The sequence below is a fragment of the Schistocerca serialis genome, chromosome 1, assembly GCF_023864345.2.
Source record: "Schistocerca serialis cubense isolate TAMUIC-IGC-003099 chromosome 1, iqSchSeri2.2, whole genome shotgun sequence".
NCBI lineage: Eukaryota > Metazoa > Arthropoda > Insecta > Orthoptera > Acrididae > Schistocerca > Schistocerca serialis.
Window position 1 is genome coordinate 382,554,978 of NC_064638.1, and position 17,990 is coordinate 382,572,967.

Genomic DNA, 17,990 nt, shown 5'->3' on the forward strand with positions numbered 1-17,990 from the left:
TGATATTTTCTTACACACTAGATTATCACGATTGCTGACTGGGCTGCAATGTTTAAACCACACTTCGGAATAATGTGCGTAACTATTTACATGAAGCTTTTCCAGCGAAATGGTTGGTCGTGGAGGTCCAACGAACCTGTCTATACGTTCACCGTATCTTAATCCACTACATTTTTTTTAGGGGGGGGGGGGGGGAGAGGGACACTTAAAGGAACAAGTTTACAGTACTCCACCCATGGATGTACACGAACTATTAGCTCGCGTGCATGCCGCTTCGGCAATGGTGGATGCAGTGTGGTGCGTAGGAGTCCAGCGAAGTATGATCCAGCGAGTGACGAGGTATTTTAAATGCAAGATTGTCGATTTGAACATCATCTCTAAGGTGAACGTTGCACGTACGTGTACGTATCGGCTCTGTGAAAATAAGCCTGGACATCAAACTCACAGTTTGCAGTTAATGCCGGCGGCTAAGTGCGGCGTTTTTTTTTTCTTCACGCCGTACAATTAATGATAAAGTCTTAGGAATCTAGATCACCTACACTAACACTTAAGCACTGTACAAGTAAAGCATAACACCAATGAAAAGTATAAAGAACACCAAAAGTCTATGCATTACAGACCGTAAGAATATGATACATTTTCAAGGTCCTCGTCACACGACATTTCCATTTCCAGTGAACGGGTCAATCGGTTGTTCCCATCCGCACCTGAAGTTCCCTTTTGCTCTCTGACTACGAACAAACATTTGGACCAACTTTATAGTAGTAGATATCTCACTAGCTATGACTAATAAGCTGAATGTGCCGTGGGAAATGATAATTTGTTGCAGGTCGGAATTCGAACGCTAACCATTTACACTCATGCTCATAAAAGAAGGATAATGCTGATACATGCTGAAACAACGCTCTGGTGGGCGGTTTGCGGGATTAAATCACCTCGGGGTACGATCATGTGGTGCATGTCAGAGTACGGTGCAGCGAGTAAGTGTGCACACGTTCTCAGATGTGCTAATGGCGACTGTGTGTTGAAAATGGCTCAAAGAACACATTTTGATAACGTTATGAGGGGTAGGATACTAAGGCGACTGGAGGCTGGTCAAACATGGGTTGTAGCACGGGCCCTTCGTGTGCCGCAAACTGTAATCTCAAGATTATGGCAACGATTTCAGCAGACAGGAAACGTGTCCAGGCGCTACAGTACGGGACGGCCACAGTGTACACCACCACAAGTAGACCGATATCTCACCATCAGTGGCCGCAGACGGCCACGGAGTACTGCAGGTTGCCTTGCTTGGGACCTTACCGCAGCCACTGGAACAATTGTCTCCAGACGTACAGACTACAGACGACTGAACAGACATGGTTTATTCGCCCGGGGACCCGTAAGGTGCATTCCAGTGGCCCCTGGTCACAGGAGAGCCCGTAAACCCTAGTGTCAAGAACTTCAGGTCATTGGAACAATGGTCCCAGGTTATGTTCACGGACGAGTTCAGGTATAGTCTGATAGTCTGAACAGTGATTCTCGCCAGGTTTTCATCTGGCGTGAACCAGGAACCAGATACCAACCCCATAATGTCCTTGAAAGGGACCTGTATGGAGGTCATGGTTTGGTGGTGTAGCGTGGGATTATGATTCGTGCACGTACACCTCTGCATGTCTTTGACAGAGGAACTGTAACAGGTCATGTGTATCGGCACGTCATTTTACACCAGTATGTCCGCCTTTTCAGGGATGCAGTGGGTCCCACCTTCCTCCTGGTGGGTGATAACGCACGGCCCCACCAAGCTGCCATCGTGGAGGAATACCTTGAAACAGAAGATATCAGGCGAATGGAGAGGCATGCCTGTTCTCCAGACCTAAACCCCATCGAGCACGTATGGGATGCTTTCGATCGATGTGTCGCTGCACGTCTTCAAACCCCTACGACACTTCAAGCGCTCCGACAGACACTGGTGCCAGAATGGGAGGCTCTACCCTAGCAGCTGCTCGACCACCTGATCCAGAGTATACCCACCCGTTGTGCAGCCTGTGTACGTGTGCATGGTGATCATATCCGATATTGATGTCGGGGTACATGCGCAGGAAACAGTGGCTTTTGTAGCACATATGTTTCGAGACGGTTTTCTCAACTTATCACCAATACCGTGGATTTACAGATGTGTTTCGTGTGTGTTCTCTATGTGCCTATGCTATAGGCGCCAGTTTTGTGTAGTGCCACGTTGTGTTGCACCGCATTCTGTAATTATCCTTAATTTATGAGCATGAGTGTATTTGTGGGGCGCAGTCACTCCAAAACCGTTGGGCTTTGTGCTCACGCCTCCTGGCCCTACTCGAATTTTCATGGTCAGCGATGTTTAAACCTACTATCTTCGAATACGAGAACAGGAAGGCGTCTCAGCCGGCCGGGGTGGCCGAGCGGTTCTAGGAGCTTCAGTCCGGGACCAGTAACAAAGGTTTACTTTTTAAACGTACAAAATTTTAATTTTCAGTTTACGATTTAATCAATAAGATTTTTTAATAAAATATGCATTCGTATTTTTAATGAAGTACGCTTCCTGCAAAAAAGCCGAAGCATCCACAAGGGAAGGAGGAAACTAAATAAAATTTCACGTATTGCTAGGGTATTTGATGCTATTTTGGTGACTACAAAATCGAGTCAAATTTACAAAGAACTTGGTAGTATAATATCACTTTATCAGTGCGACGATGCACTCCCTCCGGCCTCGTTGCATGCACTGATTCGGCCCGGAAGGTTGCCACACAGCCGTTGTATCTGCTCCTGAGGCGAGATGGCTTGTAACTATTAGGTCCTCGATGTATCATAGACACTGGCACTGGGAAGGAGCTGACATCGGAGCTGGTGCCATAAACGTTCTCTCGGGGACAGTCCTGGGTCTCTTGCTGGCCACGGCAGTACCTCAACATCACGCAAGCAGTTCAGAGACGCATATGTCTTGAGTGGACAGTGATTGTCCTGTTGATAAATGGCATCACGATACTGTCTCAGGAGAACACAAGATGTTCGTGACGTACCGTTGCATCATGTGACACCATTTATCAACAGTACACGCTTTCCGGTCAAGGCACCACTCTAAATGTCCGCCCCCGGTAGTTGAGTGGTCAGCGCGACAGAATGTCAATCCTAAGGGCCCGGGTTCGATTCCCGGCTGGGTCGGAGATTTTCTCCGCTCAGGGACTGGGTGTTGTATTGTCCTGATCATCATCATTTCATTCCCATGGCGCGCAATTCGCCGAAGTGGCGTCAAATCGAAAGACTTGCACCCGGCGAACGGTGTACCCGACGGGAGGCTCCAGTCGCACGACCACTCTAAATGCAGCCTGTTGTGTTGTGGTGTTGTGTTAACGGCAGTCTGCGCATGGGACGGTTATCTCCCATCCGGGTGCTACTAGTCTTCAACCAATAGTGCGGTATGACACAGAATGTTGCAGGAAATACATTAGTTATTCTTCGATGGTTGGAGCAGATGCGAAGGGTCTTCGAAGTGCCTGGTGCACAATATGGCGATCTTCCACTGCAGCGATCAGAAACGAGCGACCGGAACCCCGCCAAAGAGTGTGCCTGCCGTCACGTTCCCACCAGTTCAATATTGGACGACTCTCACACCCGAATACCCCACAAACCTGGATACTGCGCGATTCCACTAGTGGGCCGAATGGAGACTCACAACGAAGGCCCTTTCAAACACACTGAAGTGCTGATATCGCCATCTCACACGACTACGCGGCATCTCAATGTCGTTCATAGGGACAACTCAACATCTGATGCTGTTCACGACTCTTACATATCCCTTCAGCCATGGTAACACAGTAGACATGAATAACACTAAAGCACTCTTAGGGATGTTTGGCCTGTCTGTCAGGGAACTCAAAAACTAATAATTTACATGCCCACCGATGGTACACCTGTGTATGAAGTTACATTCTGTGGCCATGTATTCCTTCACATTCTCATCATTCAACGTAAATTTGTTAATTTGCCTTTGAATTCTCCGGTAACACGGGGTTAACGTGACTTGTTAAGACTTCAGGAACCAGTAAATCGTGTCAGGCGCTGAACGTCTTAAGACATCGTGAACTTTTCTCTCAGTATTTTATTAACGAGTAGGCGATCTGGAAATGGTTTTCTCCAACTTCGATAGCTCTAGAAGCCACGTCTGGTGTCAGGAAACATAGAGAAAAATGAATATAGGTACTGGTTTGCATGAAATTCCGTTAACCACTCTTTAAAAGGTATTAGCGATGTTTTAAAACTGAAGTGCGATGCGTTTGGCCGGTTGCGACTGGGATTTTGAAATGACGCAGCGCGTATCTGAGAGGTATGCGCTGACTTACTTCGTAACTGCTGAGGACTGAAAAACTCAACCGAATACAGCCACACAAAAAATTTGTCTATATCTTTTACGATTATAAATGGGCCAGTACAACAGTGCTGAAATCAAGACTTTTTTTGCTTTTTTTAATTTTTGTGATGCTGGCAGATTCCAGCCTATGTAGCCTGCGCGTAAATGCTGTCTTGCAACGGGAATGTCAACAGTATCACCACCGGCAAACCCCCGACTCCTTAAAGATTGGAACGCCATATATAAAAGAGCTTGGAACTGATGATTACTTTACAAATGACATGTGTCAATCATTTGACGTTCAGCATGTAAGCAAAAAAAAAAAAAAAAGTTTAGAAAAGGTTTGAAATTATATGCAAACTATGTCGCGAATCTTAAGAGTTCTCATTCTCAAATACTGGTCGAATGTACTCTGAGTATTTGCGCGCGCTGAACTGCGCTGCCTCAAGTACATACAAAGTCAGGAAGAAACGTACGGGCTTTGAGAGATGAAATTCTGAACAAAAAGCTTCGTATGGACATATGCCCGATTCCGAATGGTTTCCGAGATAGAACACAGTTAATGTGCATTGTTATTTCTTTTCTGTATTATTCAAACATTGTTCCTGTTTACAACGTATCACATTAGCTTAGAGGAAGTTGAGACGAATAATTTGATATGGGACACTTGAGATCCATCAAGTTGGGAAACTATCTCAAACTGGCCTACTAAAACTCGCTAAGCTATAGCGCATGCGCCTCGTGCGCGATTTTCAATATTCTGTTCTTCTCTTCGCGCAAACTATTAGTCCTAGAGAAAGAAAGAAATAGGATCTCTTTGTAGGGAATTTTTTTGCTGCTTAATTTTGCATCGCGACACGTTTTGGCTTGAGGGTGCAGTTTTCGAATGATTGAGGAAAAATATAAAAAAGTGATAATGAATGTGTTCTGTCACGGAAACCATTCGGAATGGAATGGATGTCCATATGAATTTTTTCGTTCAGAATCACTAATACTATCACTCCTCAGAGCATGTACCTTCCCTTCTGACTCAACCTGTGTGCACAGTTAGTGACGATAAAACCTTGTCTTTCTGTATTAAACAGACATAAGATTATACCTCTTAATCGATAGATTATGAAAGCATTTTAAATCCTGTCAATAATTATATATGAAATACTGAAAATCAAATTTATGTTGCCTCTGGAAACTGTTACATACGCAAGCTGCAACTGGAGTCAGTTGCCATGAACCAGATTAGCCCTTTAATAATACATATTTTCTTCTTTTTTGGGGTGGGGGGAAGGAGGGGAGGAGGACTAGGTGAAGGACTGTCGCTTACCCTGCCATATACACTATGTGATCAAAAGTATCCTGACATCTGGCTGAAAATGACTTACAAGTTCGTGGCGCCCTCCATCGGTAATTTCTGAATTCAATATGGGGTTGGCCCACCCTTACCCTTGATGACAGGTTCCACTCTCGCAGGCACACGTTCAGTCACGTGTTGGAAGGTTTCTTGGAGAACGGCAGCCAATTCTTCACGGAGTGCTGCACTGGGAAGAGGTATCGATGTCGGTCGGTAATGCCTGGCAAGAAGTCGGCGTTCCAAAACATCCTAAAGGTGTCCTATAGGATTCAGGTCACGACTCTGTGCAGGACAACCCATTACAGGCATGTTATTGTAGTGTAACCACTCCGCCACAGGCCGTGCATTATGAACAGGCGCTCGATCGTGTCTAAAGATGCTATCACCATCCCCGAACAGCTCTTCAACCGTCGGAAGCAAGAAGGTGCTTAAAACATCAGTGTAGGCCTGTGCTGTAATAGTGCCACGCAAAATAACGGGTGCCAGCCCCCTCCATGAAAAACCACGACCACACCAGAATACCAGCACCACTGAATTTTACTGTTGGCACTACACACGCTGGCAGGTGACGTTCACCGGGAATTCGCCATTCCCACACTCAGCCATCGGATCGCCACATTGTGTACCGTTATTCGTCACTCCTCACACTGTTTTTCCACTGTTAAATCGTCCAATGTTTCCGTTCCTTACACCAAGCGAGGCGTCGTTTGGAATTTACCGGCGTGATGTGTCGCTTATGAGCTCCCGCGTAACTGTCATAGAACTTGCAGTGGAGCCTGATGCAGTTTGGAATTCCTGTCTTATTGTCTGGATAGATATAGGCCCATTACACATTACGACCCTCTTTAACTGTCAGTCAACAGACAAGGTCGGCCTGTACGCTTGTGCGCTGCACGTGTCCGTTCACTTTGCCCCTTCACTATCACATCGGACACAGTGGATCTAGGGATGTTTAAGAGTGTAGAATTCTTGCGTATGACAAGTGACACCCGATCACCTAACCACATTCGAAGTCCGTTGGGTTCCGCGAAGCGCCCCATTCTGCTCTCTCACGATGTCTAATGACTATTGAGGTTGCTGATATAGAGTATCTGGCAGTAGGTAGCAGCACAATACACCTAATATGAAATACTTATGTTTTTGGGGGTGTCCGGATAATTTTGATCAGATAGATTATCTCTATATTTGAAGTTGAGTTAACGTTCACTGAAGTAGAATGGATGGAATCAATAAGGGTTAAGCTAATGAAATGCGATGACATACAACGACAACATTACAGTTCTGAAATACAGAACACGCTCTGTGATGAAAGTGTCGTGATAAATGAAAGCTTGTGCCAGACATTAACTTGAATCTGAATTTAACACCTGTAACGAGGATTCGTCTTAACCACAGTTGGGCTATCCGAGCATACCTTGTATAACGACATATTCGTTACATCACAACTTCAGTTTAATGACACCATTTAATTTCATCGCATTTCACTGATTTCATCCTCAGTAGTTCCACTCATTTCCTTACAGTGACTCAACCGAGCGAGGGGGGCGCAGTGACTAGCACACTGGACTCGCATTCGGCAGGACGACAGTTCAGTCCCGCGTCCGGCCATCTTGATTTAGGTTTTCCGTGATTCCCCTTCGAAAAGGCACGGCCGACTTACTTCCGCGTCCTTGCCTAATCCGATGAGACCGATGACGTAACTGTCTGGTCTCCTCCCCCAAAACAACCCAACCACTTACAATGACTTTAATTCCACTTGAATTGTGAAATTAAGTATCTGGCTTAGCCTTGGGCTTTGTTTATCGTACGTCCACGTGTACGATATCCTTGGGGATTCACAACGAGTCGGGCACCTAACGATTAACTATCGCTGAAAAGGCTCAAATGGCTCTGAGCACTAAGGGACTTAACTGCTGAGGTTATCAGTCCCCTAGAACTTAGAACTACTTAAACCTAACTAACCTGAGGACATCACACACATCCATGCCCGAGGCAGGATTCGAACCTGCGACCGTAACGGTCGCGCAGTTCCCGACTGTAGCGCCTATAACCGCTTGGCCACTCAACCGGCGGTGAAAAGGCTCCCTGAATCAAACAAAATTCCATCTTTCGTCTCCTTCGCGTTAGTAGGAATATCACATTGCTCTAGTATTAGATTCTGACTTTATCTGCGCCTTTGAAAACACGCTGTCATGCTTTTGGTTCCTGTAAAAGTCTGAGTTAATGAATCATTGAGACTATAGCGACCACTCCTTTTGACGTGCCGCCTGCTGAGTTTCTTTAGGTTCTTCGGCTTGTTGTTGTTAGTTTTTCTGACGTTAATGGGGCACCAGTGGCCGTCTTTATCGAAGATTCGCCCTCCATTACCGGTATCGGTGTGGAATGGCGTTCTAGGCCTGCAGCCAAACGAAAAGAGTAAAAACATCCCGAGAACAATGCTCTTAAGTTGGGAGATACCCAGAAAAGCAGCGGTGGGAAAACAATTGAGACGGGGCAGTGCTCTTTCCGTTTCCTCGCCTACGCTCATTCCCGAACGTAGTTTTTTCGTGGTAAGCACAGTTCCTCGTATTTAATAATGAGCAGCTGGAAACTCTAAGTTTATTGCTGCTACCCGTATCAAATCAAACCAGACCTGTTTTTCGCGCCCCTTTTAAATTTAAAAGGCAGCGAAGTAGCAAAATTCAGAGAGGAACACAACAGCGATGTTTTCCCACTGTTACAAAGGGTCGCGCCGGGGAACAGCCAGACGGGCAGCGGCGGTGGCCGACAGGGCGGCGGAAGTTGCTGGCGTGGGTGGAGGGTAACCTTCTAGAAGGTTACGCGAGGAGTAAGACACAGTTTAGGTGAAGGCTAACCCCTTGGGTCGGAGAGACGGATTTAACCATTTCCGCAAAGAGGGGAGGATACAAAATGGCGCATTAAAAGGTAAGAAGACTAACAAAATTTTTGTAATGAACTATTCGAGTGAGTAGAAACATTTGTCACATTTTGCACTGATAAAATTATTGAGATTGTGTTACCTAATAAACCTGACATATATGACGCCACGGACGGTAGAAAGTTTATTTGTAGGGGTTTCTATTAGGGATGTTGATAAATAATACACTACTGGCCATTAAAATTGCTACACCACGAATATGACGTGCTACGGACGCGAAATTTAACCGACAGGAAAAATATGCTGTGATATGCAAATGATCAGCGTGTATTCGTCATCGCCAAACTGGCGTATCACCCGGCGTGATGGTATGGGGTGCCATTGATTACACGTCTCGGTCACCTCTTGTTTGCATTGGCGGCACTTTGAACAGTGGACGTTACATTTCAGATGTGTTACGACCCGTGGCTTTAAACTTCATTCGACCCCTGCGAAACCCTTAAAAAAAAAAAAAAAGTTTCAAATGGCTCTATGGCTCTGACCATTATGGGACTTAACTTCTGAGGTTCTCAGTCCCCTAGAACGTAGAACTACTTAAACATAACTAACCTTCATTCGATCCCTGCGAAACCCTACATTTTCAGCAGGATAATGCACTACCGCATGTTGCAGGTCCTGTACGGGCCTTTCTGGATACAGAAAATGTTCGACTGCTGCCCTGGCCATCACATTCTTCAGATCTCTCGCCAATTGAAAACGTCTGGTCAATGGTGGCCGAGCAACTGGCTCGTTACAATACGGCAGTGACTACTCTTGATGAACTGTGCTATCGTGTTGAAGCTGCATGGGCAGCGGTACCTGTACACGCCATCCAAGCTCTGTTTGACCTAATGCCCAGGCGTATCAAGGTCGTTATTACGGCCAGAGGTGGTTGTTCTCGGTACTGATTTCTCAGGATCTATGCACCCAGATTGCGATAAAATGTAATCACATGTCGGTTCTAGTATAACATATTTGTCCAAAGAATACCCGTTTATCGTCTGCAGTTCTTCTTAGTGTAGCAATTTTAATGGCCAGTAGTGTAGATATATCTGCAATCTTTCCAGAAAAATATCATCGATATATATCGGCTTCATTTCTCACCACGGTGTTTCGAAATATCGATATGGAAACGGCAATGTCAGATGCCGAAACTATTATATCATATTTTTTTCTAAACTTTCGGTAATTCCGCAACTTTTTAATAGAACATAATTTGATAGAAGATAATTTTACTTTCACTGTGTGAAGGAGCCTTAGTAATTTTTTCATCACGTCCATTCTTCCTCTTTGACTGTCTGAAGCAAATGCAGGTGGCACAAGCAGTAGTCCCACTGCATTGAGGGATAGCAGTGTGAATGGATTAACAAGATTTCCGATGTGAAGAAATAGCGTACCAGTTGGATTAGAAAACAATTTGAACACAATTAGTGTGCTATTTCTTCACATCGGCGTTCTTCAAAAACAATTGCTGAAAATGGTGAACAAAAATCTAGATGACAAGACCGGTCTTTGGCGTGGACGGAAACGTGTAAGGGCAAATGCTGACGTAATCGGCAGTCGGTGCTGCCAACAGAAACTGCAACGCTTAGCTTCGTCACGCAATTTTGACACACACACACACACACACACACACACACACACACACACACACACACACACACACAAAAAAAAAAAAAAGGTTCAAATGGTTCTAAGCTCTATGGGACTTAATATCTGAGCTCATCAGTCCCCTAGACTTAGAACTAACCAACCTAAGGACATCACACACATCCATGACCGAAGCAGGAATCGAACCTGCGACCGTAGCAGCAGCGCGGTTCCGGACTAAAGCGCGTAGAACCCCTCGGCCACATCGGCCGACTTGACACTAAAACTACTAGGTCGCTGGAGTTTGCAGAAATTGAAAAAATACAGGGAAGTCGACATGAAGTGTTCAGGACAAATCCGATATGTGATGAAACCGAACGATGGACCCATCGGACACCTTTCATTGTGCCACTTACATGCAGTTACAACTGTTAGCAAAGTGGTTATCACCAACCGTGGACGGAGGGTGCTAGCTTCTTTACTTTTAGGATATCTAATAATAAATCAATACTTAAATATACAGCTCTAAAACTGTCAGTATATTTACAATGTGCAGCCGATATTTTTATAGGTCGGTACGTCGATATTTTTCTGTTGATATATCGGTATTTTTTATCGATATGCAGCTCCCCCGTCGGAGGTTCAAGTCCTCCCTTGTGTATATGTGTGTGTGTGTGTGTGTGTGTGTGTGTGTGTGTGTGTTGTCCTTAGTGAAAGTTAGTTTAAGTAGTGCGTAAGCTTAGGGACTTTAGCAGTTTGATCCGATAAGACCTTACCACAAATTTCCAATTTTTCTCGATATATCGGATTACCGAAGTTTTTAAAAATATCAAGAGTCATTGTTGCAGTTCCTTGTTTCAGAGGGGATGGTGACAATGGTCGGCCGAGAGCAGATCATGTTGCCGGTGTCGATCGGATCTGCGTGGCGTAGTGAGCTGTGATGCAAGTTTATCTTCAACAAGTAAAATGTGTCAAACCGCGTGTGGAGTGGTTTTTGATACTTATAACAAGTGTTTGACTTTAAAGGTGAGTTTACTTACATGCCTTGACGGTATTAGACAAAGGCCAACAGAGCTTACACCACGCCCCTACCTCAATTGCCGCTACTCTGATCGTAAGCTGGTTTATGCTCGTTAGCTTGTTACGCAATTTTCTCAGTGTTGTGCAGATACTGGCTGGTGACAGTCTGGTCGCGAATGCAAGTGTAAAACGTTATAAGAGTGGAGAATTCAGTGGTTATATAGTACAGAAAGTAGTGTTTCAGTATTCTGTCATTTTGTGAGTCATGTCCCGCGTGGAAGGAAAATTGCAAATAGAGTCCTGTAGAAGCGAGTACTTAAATTTCGCCTGTGTGTTTAATTTGCCACGGGTTTCGCGAGGTCTTAGAGTGTATGCCGGGTCAGACGCTTACTTTGAATCAACGGTTGCCTTGAACCAACCTTGCACACTCGTGTTTGAAACATGTCACTTGGCGCAACATGTTAAACTTACACTAATCAGATGTATCCGCGCACCCCGATATAATGCGGAATTAACCACTAGATTCCACGAGAGACGGATCTGCCATTGTATAGTGTCAACAGTGAATTACGGAGGAGGTTGTGTTACGGTTTGGGGGTGAGTTCCACGGTTAAGATGTGGTGCCCTCATTGCACTGAAATCAATACAAAATGCGGAAAGCACTGAACAAAAAAATCAAATGGCTCTGAGCACTATGGGACTTGACATCTGAGGTTATCAGTCCTCTAGAACTTAGAACTACTTAAACCTAAGTAACCTAAGGACATCACACACATCCATACCCGAGGCAAGATTCGAACCTGCGACCGCAGCGGTCGCGCGTTTCCAGACTGAAGCGCCTAGAACCGCTCGGCCACTTCGGCCGGCGCACAGAACAAATTTTACAAAATTGTGTACTGGTTACAGTAGAGGAACAGTTCGGTCCTGATGACCAGTTCGGACTCCATGACTGCTCGTGTCAGCATGACGGAGCGCAAGAGTCCCCATACCCGGAGGCAAGGGGGAGCCGGCTCCCCCCCCCCCCCCCTAGTTCTTAAGGAAAACATAAAATATAGTATCATCACTCGTTTTTCTTTGAAGAAAATGATTGACTTAAAAGCCGGTGTTATGAATGCGTTTTTTTTTTATCAGAGTCGGAACCATAACTTTTTATGACTACTCACATGAGGCCATTCGTCTTCCAAAATATTAAAAATATTCCGTACCACAAAGTTTGGCCCCTCCCGCCCCCTTCCTAGAAACTATCGTATGGGCGCTCTTGACGGTGCATCCCCTCATTAAGCGCACTAGCAGCGAGGCAGTGGTGCGTGGACAGTAACATAGTTGAAACGGACTGAAGTGCCCAGAGCTCAGACTTGAGCCCAATGCATTACGTTTGGGATGAGTTAGAACGTCAACTTCGCTATAGAGCCCAAGGTATAAGGTCACTACCTTTCCTCTGGTTAACGGATCTCGAGGAATAATTGGCTGCCATTCGCCAACGGACCTTAAGACAACTCACTGAAGTCGGCCTTCTTAGCTGAGTGATACCGTGTCCGCCTCCTATGCAGCGGGCCCGAATTCGATTCCCGACCGGGTTGGAGATTTTCTCCGCTTGCGGACTGCCTGTTCTGTTGTCCTCACCGTCATTTCATCATCATGGACAAGCCAGCCGCCCAGTGTGGCGTCGCCTGAAATAAGACTTGCAACTCGACGACCGAACTCCGCCAGATGGGCCTCCCAACCATCAATGCGACACCATCATTTCCATTTCATTTTTTTTCCCCCCCGGCACAGTTCTAACCGTAATAAAGGCGAAGGGTGGACACACTCTCCACAATAATGTCCAATAGTAAGTGTCCGACGGATACTTTCGATCAGACAGTGTATAGATATCAACTTAACCCTTCCCTGGGCGCGCCTGCGGCAAATAGCCGCAAGATTTAGTTTTCTGTTAGTATCACAGATACCGTCACAGTTGTGTTCACGTCCAGATGCGTATTTGTTGTTCTCAATGGATGTCACCACTTACTACATTTGCGCTATTCATGCTTTCAGCAGTTTGGTCGGTATTGTTGTTTGAAACGTGAGCGTTGCGTTTACGGTGTCTTTGCCGCTACGCGCCTTGTGATGAAAGTATTTTGTATACTTGTGTTTTTCTTTCGCCTCAAGGCAATATTTCTTTTATATTAGTATATAATGAATATTCGAATCGTATCAAAGTTCCCATATGCAATTTTCATTGCTTTTTACAGTCTTGGATATTGATTTGCTACAATATATTACTTTTACAAAAACATGTTTTTCATTAGGTCTCATAAAAAAAATGGTTCAAATGGCTCTGAGCACTATGGGACTTAACATCTATGGTCATCAGTCCCCTAGAACTTAGAACTACTTAAACCTAACTAACCTAAGGACAGCACACAACACCCAGCCATCACGAGGCAGAGAAAATCCCTGACCCCGCCGGGAATCGAACCCGGGAACCCGGGCATGGGAAGCGAGAACGCTACCGCACGACCACGAGATGCGGGCAGGTCTCATAAAAGCGTGGAAATGGAGAAAAAGAAGGCATTTGACAGGCACCGTCTAATTGTACGTCCTGAAGGCTATGAGAAAGTACTGCGAGAATTGTCAGAAGAAGAATTACAAGAATTGTCAGATTCATGTGAATCTGAGTCGGAAGAGGAAGTTATTGAATAAGAAAACCATAGCATTGGCTCCGAACAATCAATAGGGGAAACAGATGACCACCTGGTTGAAGAGGGGAGACAACAAAAAGGGGATTACCAATTTTACGTACGAAAAGGTAAAGAAACTATTTGGATAAGTAAACCGCTTCCTTCTTCTCTTAAAACCAAGGCCAAGAACATCCTAAAAGTTTTTCCAGGTCCAAAAGCAAGTTCTGAAATGACGATAAAAGAAATTGATGCATTTTGCCTAATATTGATGGGATGATTATTCTTCCTTAGGTTAAAAATTTAGAACTAATTGCGGTGCAAAAGCCGCAACGCGCCCACTCATGGACGTATGGAAGCCGCGCCCACCGAAGGGTTAATGGGAGAACACAGAGTGTCAGCAATACAGCCTGCTTTCACCAGATTTCTGGTGTTCTCATTTATTTCCCAGGACTGCCACTGATATTAAGATATGCCATGACAAGCAGCGCAGCTTCGGATGAGCACGCGCAGTGATACGTGGACAGATGAGATTCGCAGGCCACTAAAAGGCGAGTGCCAGCCGGAGTCTCCTGGCCTGAAGCTGTGCTAGCTACCCCAGTAGAGCGTTCCCTTCCTATAGAAACGTAGACATTTAATTTTCCGCGGCTTGTAGTAACAGATTGCTATTATTACAAGCTGTTAAATCCTGCAAAATTGTATAGAAAGAAGTGTACACTGTAATGTCCACAACAATATTTTATTCAGAACAATATTCACGACCGCATTGTGTGTGGAATTTGAGCGAACATTCTCGTGATATTAATAAAAAAGGAGTTCATCGATACTAAAATAATAATAAATAATTATTGTCAGTCACATAATTTAATTTTCGGTGAAAATCATATCTCAGACAATACTAACGGAAAAAAATAACGGAAATCTTCATCTTTTGTTATCTATGATTCTTCTAGAATAATCCTCCTTGTTCGAACTGTTGTAATGATCAGACGTGGTTGTCTTTTAACACGGAGGTCTGTTAAAAACTGTATTATACTGTTAATTAATATTTGAAAAATAGAGTTTCTGTGTCATCGAAATGAATTTTCTTAGTTTAAACTTTTTCATTTCATTGTAATTCTCGTTCTACATAAATGTTAAGTTTTCTGCACAGCTACGAAGGAGCTCAGCCATTAGCGCTTTTGATGTACAGCGCGGTTCATTGGTAAATGCTGAATAATAAGCAATTAACATTGAGAAATATTTTCAAATGTTAATGCATATAGTGAAGGTACAAAAAAGATTTAATGTATATTATTTGCTAGTAGTAACACAGGGCCTGAAGCAGAATCGATAAGTGATTGTCTTATGTTAGCCGCCATATTAGTGAAATATTGCAGCGGCAGTTTTAAATTGATTTTCTATTTGGGCATAATTGTTGTTGGTCATAACTGCGATAATAATTGTGTATAGGTGGCCTAGAATCCACTTTGAGGAAATAAATTCGATTTAGACTGCGAATAACTTTAAATATAGTGCAAATAACACCTTACGTTATATAAATTCTTATCTGCTGATGTACGGAGCCTGGTTATTTCGTAACAACTTTTATGAAATATTCTGACAGGAAAAACACATTAGTGTTGTGTGCGTGCGGTATTGTGTGACAAAAACTGTTCATTTTGCTTTAAGAAAAGTGCTGCCACCTCGAATAACAGTAGCGTTAAATTCGATAAACGATCTACAACTCAGTGCCATTTAAACTCCTTGAGAGACAACATTGCTACACGTTCCCAGGTGGAGATTTCTCTATCAAAATGAAGATCATTAGCCGGGAAAAGCAGTGTTTAAGTAAGACCTCATGTTACTTTGATATCAAGTAACTAATTCTATTGTAATCTTGCTGAAATTGTACAAGACGCAATCAAACCACAATAACCGCACGCCACAACACGTTATAAATGGAAGCTCCCTTCAGGACGGAGGTACGCCAAACGTAGCCAGTGTTAAATAATCGTTAATTTGAACACAGCAGTTGTAAGTTGTTACTTGAGACCAACAAGTAAGTTGCCCCACTTCAGTCATAGCACTTGGTTCTAACCAGCACCGACCAGCGATTTTCAATATAACCGCGTACAGCTGACGTATACTGTGTCATGAAGTTATGCTGCTATGGCAACTGTCGAAAAACGTTTCCTTTTACGTGACAAATGGTGCAGGTGCAATTCTAGTCGAAGAATATGTTTATTAGACAATTACCATTGTCAGTCTTGCTAAACATAAATACAGAACAATGTTAACTACTCAGTCGACAGGGAAATATTTTTCTGAGTTTTTGAAATCGCTCATTCCGTTCCATCCAGACTACTCACAAAATAGTCCCAATTCTCTCTCTCTCTCTCTCTCTCTCTCAATGAAGATTACTTTCCTACCTGCAGCTTGCAGATATGCACTAGGTAACACTCCTGTTCGCATCACATATACCTGTTTACTGCTCAAACTATGAGAATGTTTAAATACTGTCGTGCTCTAATGTCATCTATTTCACCTAAAGGGCGGGAAACGGACTTGGTTACGCGTGTCGAGAGGCGGCGTGTTAAGTTTCGTAGCAAGACGCCGTCATTCAGACAGCAGCCTGCATTCATTTCTTAGCAGTTAACATAACCCGTCGCGAATCTCGCTGACTTAATCCTGGCTTATTCTAGTAACCTGCTAAGCTTTATAATTCTATCAGCTCTCGTGAGTGCGAAACTCAGGCCAAATGGAGTCAGCCGAGGAGACAGCATGCAAATGATGTGTAGTAGCTTCAAACTACCCTCACTGGAATGTCATATCTAACGTGCGAAGAAGACCCGTCTCACGTGGCGACATTAGAGTTGCTGTCACGCTCTGCGTGAATTGAATTGTTTCCAAGTCGATTAAGCGTTAGGAACATTTCCAGCACTTTATATACGAGAAAGCGCGACGCAGGAATTTTAGATTCAGCAGCCAACTACGGCAGCACTTGAATAAATAATTCAGCACAAGCTACTGCTTACATTAGTTCTCAATAATGGGCAAAATTATAGCTTCCTCTGAAAAGAGATTCAAGTTCTGGGACAGTAGCACATAAAAACTGAACTGAAAATCACTCAGTTTGGAAACGCCTATGTACGATAGTTACTTGCGTAAGACGTTTTCGAAGAAGACCGAAGTTCCTGGTTCGAGTACAACTGCATCTATATAGTTGCATTCCAGCTCACAGCTAAGCGTTTTGCATAGAACTAACAGATCGGCTTTCAGACTATTTCTCTACCTTACCACTCTCGAATAGAATGTCGAACCAATGAAAACCTATATCGTTTGTGGAAGTTCTGATTCTGTTCAGTTTATTCAAGTGGTTCAAATGGTTCTAAGCACTATGGGACTTAACATCATCTGAGGTCATCAGTCCCCTAGACTTAAATCTAATTAAACATAACTAACACACACATCCATGCCCGAGACAGGATTCGAACCTGCGACCGTGGCAGCACCTTTCAGTTTATTACGATGGTCATTTCTCCCTACGTAACTGAGCGTCAACAAAATACTTCCGCGTTCGATGGAGAAAGCTGCTGATCAAAATTTCGTGAAAAGATCTCGCCTCAACGAAAAACAGTTCTCTCTTAACAAGCCGTGACGCTCTCTCTCTTGTTTAGCAATAATATAGAAAATGCTGCCCTTCTTCGAACTTTTTCGATATACTCCGTCAATACTAGCTGGTAAGCGCATCAGTACTCCAGAAGAGGGCGGAAAAGCGTGCTATAGGCAGTCTCTTCCGTAGCTTTCTGACATCTTGTAAGTGTTCAACCAGTAAAACGAAGTTTTAGGTTCGCTTTCCCCACATTATCTACATGATCATTGCTCTAATTTGAGTTGTTTGTATTTGTAATCCCTAAGTATTTTGTTGTTATTTGCTTTTGGATTTGTGTTATTTATGGTGTTACAAAAATTTAACAGAATTTCTGTAGGACTCAAGTGGCAGACTTCAAACTCTTTATTGACCATGGTCAATTACCACTTTTCGCACCACAATGGTATCTTGTCTAAACCATTTCGCAAATCATCCTGATCTTCTGATGACTTTACTAGACG